At 50.2% G+C, this 7,185-nt stretch overlaps 1 long non-coding RNA gene and 1 pseudogene across 1 annotated transcript in view; one reads left to right on the top strand and one right to left on the bottom strand.

Moving 5' to 3' along the window:
* Nucleotides 1-4,460: 4,460 nt before the first annotated feature.
* Nucleotides 4,461-7,185, bottom strand: part of LOC140690000 (uncharacterized) — a 44,411-nt gene continuing 41,686 nt past the window's right edge. The window contains exon 2 of the long non-coding RNA XR_012065162.1: nt 4,461-4,685. This is a non-coding gene — a long non-coding RNA (uncharacterized lncRNA). The remainder of the gene's footprint in view (nt 4,686-7,185) is intronic.
* On the top strand, nt 4,826-4,981 carry LOC116285944 (U4 spliceosomal RNA; annotated as a pseudogene).

The following is a 7,185-nucleotide window of genomic DNA, read 5'->3' as shown; positions in this document are numbered from 1 at the left end:
TCCACTTCATCAAGGACTGTTTGGGTGCAAGTTCCAGAACCCAAACTCACACAGCAGCTTAGGCAAAGCTGGGGATGCTCTTGTTTATCTCGGAAGACATCTTTCTCGTCCCCTGGAGTTAATCGTCGCCTTCCCGGGCTGCCTCTGCACATGGGGCACATACTGCTGTCCCACTGCGTTGCCCCGTGTGCTACGGGGTCTCCCCCACTAGACTGCGAGGTTTCAAGGCCGGGGGTTTGGGTCTTGGATGTTTTCATCATCCTCGCTCTTCCCTACCCTCCCTGGCCAACCCCGACCCCGCCTTCTGCTCTGAGTGCTCTGCCAGCACCGACGGCAGCAGCGCTGGCTCCTGAGCCCTCCCTCCCAGGCCTCACCTCCAGCCCACAGTCTGACATCCCGGGGGCAAAGGAGTGTTCTCTGTCTCGTCCCTTTTCTTCCCAGACTCCCACATGGCAGTTTAGTTCCTTTCACCCTAGAATCTCACCACAATGATGCGAGCCCAGCCCACCACCGCCAGGGCCCGGTCCAGCTCCAGTGGCCTTGCGGTGCCCTGAGGCAGGGCTGCGCCATGTACGGCTGGAGCTACCTGGCTGGCCGGTTTACTTTCCAGTCCACTCGGGTTTGGGCCTAGCGCACAGTAGAGCAGATTAAAAAGCATTAAGTCCTCCCCAGAGCCCTGAGAGCCCGGGTGGGAGGGAGCTTTCCCGAGGGAGTCGCTAAAACAATGCCTCCAAAAATATCAGAGCCAGACTTGAGATGCATGGGGATTTGGGGCCCAGGAGGGGCAACTGTGGCCCTCGGGTGTGACTGGGCAACTGGTCCACTTCCCTGCACGTGGAGGACGCTGGCTGCGGGCTGTGGCCACTCTTTCTAGGGCAGCTCCTTCCTCGTGTCTTTGTTTCTTTAGCCGGGGGCCCACTCTCATCTTTAGGAAGAAGAGACTGCAGGAGCCAACTCTCTGGGGGCTGAATCCACCAGGCCACCTGCCCTGAGCCCAGAGTCGGGAGATGGTGGAGGGCAGGGAAGACCGCGCAGAGGAGGCTGCTTCTGCCTCTTTCTAGTCTTGTGAACTCAGGCGAGGCACATCGCTGCTGCAGGACTCATGCTTCTTATCCATAAAGTGGGCACATGGGATCCCCACACTATAATATCTAAGTACACTTACATCAAGATGGAGCGGAGTCGAGGTAGGGTTATGCCGAGATGGAGTTAGGTCCAGGTACAGGTATGTTAAGGTGTAATTATGCACAGGTGGAGGAACGTTAAGGTGCATTTATGTCAAGATGCAGTTACACAAGATTTAGATGCCAAGGGGGATTATGTCGAGCTCTGCTAGGTTAAGTGGAGTTATACCAAGATGTTCTTTTGTCAAGGTGTTTATGTCACGTTATCTCAAGGTGCAGATCAGCTGTGGGGCACCTGTGAAAGCCGTGGCAGCAATGGGAGCATCACTGATTTGTTTAATCTAACCTGGCGGGAACCTACAAGGGCGCCCCGCAGTAAGGTCCCTTCCTCCAGCGATGTTAGGAAACATCTCCACTGCCATTAAGGTCATGAAAGTATTTCTCCTTTCAGAATTAAGACTCCTTTTAAGGGAAAATAGTGCAGGAGCCAGACTGAGGCGGGAAGCTGGTCGAAAGAGGTCAGTGCAGTTACCAGAACGGTCCACTGAGTGGCGCTGTGGGCTCCACTCCGATGCGGGAAGGAGCGGGTCTTCCCGGTGGTGAGAGGTGGTCGGGATGGAAGTGGAGGGAAGCGGGACCGATGGGGTGGAGGGATGGGGAGGTCTTTGGTGATCTCGTCAGGGAAGGCTGCCTCTGCCGCAGGGAGTGACAGAGGCGCTTCCTGCCTTCGGAGGTTTACCCATTGCCTCCCAAATGCGGAAACTGAGGCCCAGGGACAGACCTGCCTTGGCGCGGTTGGCATATTGGGTCAGGGCTGAAGGAGAGGGGGCTGGTGTCACACGAAGGCCTCACCTGTCTACCCACCGTCGCTGTGGCTGGGTAAAGGCTGGGCCCAAGCCAGGGGACAGTTGTGCTCTGCCTCGAAGTAGGGGACAGAGGGACTTCTGTCTGATGTCCTTCTGGACATCACCACCCTCTCCACCCCTTTGTGCTCAGCTGTGTTCACTGAGCGCCCACAGACTCCGGGGCCCCTGGGTGATGAGCCTGTGCCGGGGAGGGACACGCTGGGCAGAAGCTGAGCTGCAAGGGCGCTCCCTGGGGCTGCTGGAGCCACTGAGGGAGGGATGGGCGAGCACGTGGGATCACAAGGTTACAGGGGAGAACTACAATGTCAGTGCAGCATTAAAATCCAACGTGTTCCTTTAATCAGCTTCTGCCTGTCTGGTCTATGCTCGGGTTTCCAGATGCTTCCAGGAGCGCCCCGTACCCTGCCAACTCCCACCCCACTCCAGCACCCCTGAACAGATACTTTTACGCAGGCGTTTGGGGCCGTGGCCCCATTACGTGGCCTTGCCCATTGCTGAAGTTCTGTATCTAGGTCTGAGGAGGGGCCCCGGTATGCCTGAACACACACATGCTGGGCACGTGCCTTCTCTCTGTGCCTTGGTCTGCTTCTCTGCGGACCAAGGGCCATGCAGAGATGCCCTCAAAGGCCCTCTGGGGTCTCCTCCTGGAGAGAGGGACAGGGAGGGTGGAGGAGAAAACTGAGGTGGGAGACCCCAGGGCATTTTTGTGCAGTGGGGGGGCAGGTCATGAGGCCCAAGTCAAACCTGGGCGTCCCCTCCAAGCCAGGCTCCTTTCGTGTGGACTCAGGAGACACATGGGAACAACTGAGAGCTTCCGGTCAGGGCACAGCCTTCTGGTGGCAGGCCTGATGTTTGCTGTCAGCAAGAACTCACAGGCTTGGTTCTGCCACCTGCACGTCTGGTGAGGGTCTGCTGTGTGCCTGGCCCTGGGCAGGGCTCCTGCTCTCAAGAACTTGGGAGTGGGAGGTGGCGGGGGCCAGAGGGGTCACATTTCAGGGCAATGGGGCACTGACCCAAACTGGAAGTGAAGGGGAGGGATTTACAAAAGGCCTCCTACAACATGGGACCTTGAAAAAGTTACCAGATTGATCAGTGGTCAGCCACATGCCCTTTCCCTGCCTGGAGTCACCGGCTGGAGTTCTAAAGGTGCGATGCAGCCTTAGGCAGGGAGGGCAATTGGGATGGGGAGCCGCATAAGGAAGGGCTTGGAGTCTGAAGCAGCTCTGTTTCAGGAGCTGACAGCAGCCGGTGACGGTGACTGGCGACAGCGCCTGGGGGAGAGTGTGTCGGCTCACAGATACTAGCTGTTACTGTGATTCTCCTGCAGGGGTGAGGAGCTCGGGTCAAGGTTGGGGCTTAAGCAGGGAGTGCAGATCCCTAAGCTGACGCTAGCCACCCTGCCTCCTGAGCCGGCGGGAGGACATTCAGGGAGGTGACCAGAGCCTCTCTGGGGACTTGTGTCCTCCTCGGGAATCTGTGTACTTTGAATTCTCCAAGAATGAAATACGACCCTTTTGGATTCCACATCGTGATACGTATAGAAGATTAAACTTTTGTTATCAGCAATATGTTGGAAATTTAGTATCAGTAATTTTAGTAATAACAGCCAGCATTCTCACAGAGCCTCACAGAACCAAGCCTCACACAGACACTTCTCCCCTGGCCATCAGGGCCTGCTTGTGAGTAGATGTGGCAGGTGTTAAGGGACACCCTGGCTGTCTCCCAGCAAGTGCTGTCCTCTGGTGGGGACTTCCAGGAGGGGTCGGGGCCGGCCCCAGGGCCACAACTCCAAAGACCCCAGATTCTCCCTCATACCGGAGCTTCTAGGAGGCTCCAGCTCAGCGGCTGGGACGGGAGGGCTCCAAACATGGGCCTCTCCCAACCCCACCTGGAGCCCAGGTCTGGGAGGCCTTGGTCCCAGCTGGAGGTCACCTAAAGTGTGAAGGAGCAGAGTGAGAGTCTGAATCTGAAACGGGGACAAAGTACAGAACCAGGGCCCAAACCCAGGAGCCAGTCTCAGATCCTCTTTGACAATTTCAGGACATCTATTGCATCCCACTGGACGCTGGGCCCTGGATGCCGAGATGGGTAAGAAACGGCTTCTGCCTTTGAGGGGCTCGCAGGCCCCTGAAGAGAGAAACCAGGGGCGCTTGGTGGGGGGCAGTGGCTGATGACTTGATGGCCACAGCATTCTTTGTTTACTGATATGGTGGGCAGTATTTTTTGTTCACAGGCCCTTGCTCAGTTTGGGCTGAGGGCTCACGGATGGTGGAAAAAGGGACATAGCCAGCCCACAGCTTGTGACCAGTGACTGGGGCCACTGTGATCAGGCCTGGGTCTGACCCATGAAGCCCCCATGGCCTGTACTGCCGAGGGGGCGAGGGCTCCCCTCCTGACCTCGGGTGGCTTGTGTGAGAAACCTGCTAGTCATTCCTCCCATGCGTTCCAGAGAGGACACGATAAAGCAGGGTGTGGTAGGCCAGGCTGTTTATTTGAGATTTTTCTGGTTTCTTGAGTTAGGCCTGTATCACTACAAACTTCCTTCTTAGAACTACTTTTGCTACACCCCATGGATTTTGCAGTGCTGTGTTTCCATTTTCATTTATCTCGAGGCATTTTGATTTCTTCTTTGATTTCATCATTAACCCATTGTTTTGTGGGTTTTTTTTTTTGTAGCATGTTGTTTAGTCTCCACCTGTTTATGTGGAATGTAAAAAAATAAAACGAATGTATCTAGCAAAACAGAAACACTCACAGACATAGAAAACAAACTAGTGGTTACCAGTGGGAGAGGGAAGGGGGGGTGGGAGAAATTAAGAGATACAAACTACTATCAGCTTTGCGCAGTGGCAGTATCGCAGCCAATGACGTTTATCTGAGGCGCGATTGTAGCCAATTAAAAAAAAAAGATACAAACTACTATGTATAAAATAGAGAAGCAACAAGGATATATTGTATAGCACAGGGAGTTATAGTCATTATCCAGTAATAACTTTTCATGGAGTAAAATCTATAAAAATGATGAATCACTATGCTGTACACCTACATCTAATAGAATATTGTAAATCAACTATACTTCACACTAAAAGAAAAAAAGCAGGGCATAAATGACCCCAGCTCTGGAGGGAGCCATGACTGAAAAGCTGTGGATTCCCACAGGAAGTGGCTGGCTCCCCTCTAGCCTGGAGTGCAGTCACAATTCCAAGGCAGGTGGATTCATCTGCCCAAGACCGACAGGTCTTCTGTGTTTTCAGTGCCAAATCAGGCCAGGGTGTTCTGCAGCCCTGGGTAGAAACACTCAGGTGTGGCTGAAAGCAGCCAGCCCCAAGGGCATCTCTTACTAGTGCATTTTAAGTGAAATGTGCCTTTCATTTCACAAGTAGAGGTGAAATAATGCTGTAGAAACAAATTCACACTAAAGTGTAAATGGCAGACACAAGCCATTCCTTCCCCTGCAAATGTTTATCAAGAGCCAACAGGCCAGCAGTCAGAGGCTGCATCCTGGGCAGATCCCTCTCCTTTTTGCCACTCTGTTTTGTGTAAGAATTAAGGACGGTGACTTGGATCAACAGCCTGGCACACAGGAGAACCTCCTTACATTTTACTTCACAATCTTTCACACATCGTGAAACACAGAGAAAATAATACAATTTTTTTGCACACTGGGGTGGGATAAACTGAGATAACTATATAGGGCTTAGTGAAAAAACATTCATTACATTATCCTTATATATACACTTAAATATGATGAAAAATAAATTTAAAAGTTTAGGGGAGATAGATAGTAAATGTGGAATTGGTATGAAACATCAAAATACATTTTCAGAAAAGCTTTGTGCTTGCATTTACGTACACGCTTTTGGGGGTAAGCTTGTTTGTTTGAACTGGCCACAATCAACTCCTGACCAAGACTTTTAGATCATTGCTCAGCTGAGTGAGTGCACTTGCCCCCAGGGTCTGCAGGTAACTGGGACGGGAACTGCCCCTCCCACCAGGCACCTGGATGGCCGGCTCAGAAGCACTGCGTGTGAGTTCAGAAATATTTGCGTATTAGGGTCTGGGTGTCAAGAAGGAATCTCAGATCTGGAATTTTATGCCTGTATTGGAGACTGGGGACTCTCAGACTCTGGTGTGTTACTGCATAATTACTTCAGACTTGTGGTTTTAGGCTGAAATCTAATTTTGTAAACAGTGCTGGAACATTTAAGAGAATGTAAGGTTCTTTAGATTTCAAATTCAACACTTGAAGTGAAAAGGCTCAAAATGATTTTGTTATCAGACCACTGAAGTACATTTAAAAGGAAAACACATACATTAAAGTTATAAAGGCAGTTTTAAATGTCGGAAGATGTTTCCTTAACTGAGTTTGCAATTGAAAACAAATGTTTATCAGAGGCCCATTAAAAGTGATGGCTGGCTGTACACTAACAATGGATAATTGAAAAGTAAAATTAAGGAAACAGTTCTACGTCTAACAGCATCAAAAGGGGAAAATATTTAGGAAAAACATTTAATTTAAAAATTGCAAGACTTGTATACACACTGAAAACCACAAAACATTGTTGAAATAAATTTTAAAAGACCTAAATAAATAGGAAGACATCCCATTTTTATGGATTAGAAGACTTAATACTGTTAAGGAAGCAATGTTCCCCCAATTAACCAACTCATTCAGTGCAACCCCTGTCAGAATCCCAGTGGCAGTTTTTGCAGAAATTGACAAGCTGACCCCATAAGTTCACATGGAAATGCAGAAGTCCCAGAATAGCCAAAACAACTCTGAAGAAGAAAAACAAAGTTGGAGGACTCATATTTCCCAATTTTAAAACTTAATGCAAAGTATAATAATCAATACAGTGTGGTACTGGTAAAAGGTAAGACATATAGATCAAAGGAATAGAATTGAAAATCCAGAATTAAATCAACTGATTTCTGACATGAGTGCCAAGACAATTCAGTGGGGACAGAATCGTCTTCTCAACAAATGATACTGACAAGTGGAAACCCACATGCAAAAGAGTGAAGCTGGACCCCTACTTCACACTAGTTACAAAAATTAACTCAGAATGAATCAAAAGACTTAGATGTAAGAGCTAACACTCCTAAAGTCTGATAAGAAAACACAGGAGTAAAGTGCTCATGACTTTGGATTAGGCAATGATTTCTTAGGTATGACACCAAAAACACAAGCAAAA

This window comes from Vicugna pacos, chromosome 28, assembly GCF_048564905.1.
Source record: "Vicugna pacos chromosome 28, VicPac4, whole genome shotgun sequence".
Classification (NCBI taxonomy): domain Eukaryota; kingdom Metazoa; phylum Chordata; class Mammalia; order Artiodactyla; family Camelidae; genus Vicugna; species Vicugna pacos.
This window is presented reverse-complemented; position numbering and strand designations above follow the sequence as displayed.